We start from the raw sequence: 1,153 nt of genomic DNA, 5'->3' as shown, positions 1-1,153 counted from the left end.
TATAAAATACTTGAGCACTACAACATGATAAAGGTAAATAATCCAATAGAAAAATGGGCACAGGATATGAACAGACACTTCACTGAAGAAGACATTCAGATGACTAACAAGCACATGAAGAAATGTTCAAAATCCCTAGCTCTAAGAGAGATGTACATCAAGGCAACTATGAGATATCATCTCACCCCAGACAGAATTGTAAAATTTAACAGCACAGCAAGCAACAATGCTGGCGAGGTAGTAGAGAGACTGGAACCCTTATTCACTGTTGTTGGGAGTGTAAAATGGTGCAACCACTGTGGAAGGTGGTATGGCGTTTTCTCAAAAATTTGCAAATAGAGATACCATTTGACCCAGCAATTCCACTACCAGGAATATACCCCAAAGAGACCAACCAACACCCAAGCAGATATATGCACACCCATGTTTATTGTGGCTTTGTTCACAATAGTAAGGAGTTGGAAACAACCTAAGTGCCCATCAACAAATGACTGGATAGAGAAGCTCTGGTATGTTCACATACTGGAATACTATGCTGCATTGAAAAACAAGGAACTCATACAATATTATTAAAAATGTTTGACTCTGGAGGACATTATGCTGAGTGATGTATCTCAGTCACAAAAGGACAAATAATGCCACTGTTGTAAAGCAGGACTGACATTGGGTTTGGGAGGAGACTGAGAAGGATGGGTTCAATAATGTATACTGCATTGAAACAGATGAGGGAGAAAACTATTTAAGAGGGAAAATTATTAGGAATTTTTGTCATGACATGAGTCTAGAGTGTATAGTGGAGTGGACCTCGGGGGAGGGACTGTAAAACAATGAAAGAATTTTTCTTTTACTTTTCCAAAAGGGTAGTGTACTAGAGGGGAAGTTTGGGAGGGGAGAAAAGTGCAACAATGAATGAATGGAAATCCAAAGTCTCTGTACATTTTCATTGAAATGAACAATGTTGTTTTTGTTGTTATGTGCCGTTGAGTTGTTTGTGGCTCATAGTGACCCTATGTACAACAGCCATAAAGCCTGCTCTATCCTGTGCTAATCGCATTGCCTCTGACACACCCATCCCAATTACCCCAGTCACTGAATCAATCCATCTCAAAGAGGGTCTTCCCCTCCTGCACTGTCCCTCCACCCTCCCAAGCAT

The 1,153-nt window shown here is 40.5% G+C and overlaps 1 protein-coding gene across 1 annotated transcript in view; it reads right to left on the bottom strand.

The window, feature by feature from the left end:
* The window catches only part of MROH7 (maestro heat-like repeat family member 7), an 83,843-nt gene that overhangs the window by 16,418 nt on the left and 66,272 nt on the right, over positions 1 to 1,153 (bottom strand). The gene's annotated exons all lie outside the window — the stretch shown is intronic.

Source organism: Elephantulus edwardii, unplaced genomic scaffold, assembly GCF_000299155.1.
Source record: "Elephantulus edwardii isolate Elephantulus edwardi_28Jun2011 unplaced genomic scaffold, EleEdw1.0 scaffold00005, whole genome shotgun sequence".
Taxonomy (NCBI): domain Eukaryota; kingdom Metazoa; phylum Chordata; class Mammalia; order Macroscelidea; family Macroscelididae; genus Elephantulus; species Elephantulus edwardii.
The sequence above is the reverse complement of the archived record's forward strand: the minus strand, read 5'-3'. Positions and strand labels throughout refer to the sequence as shown.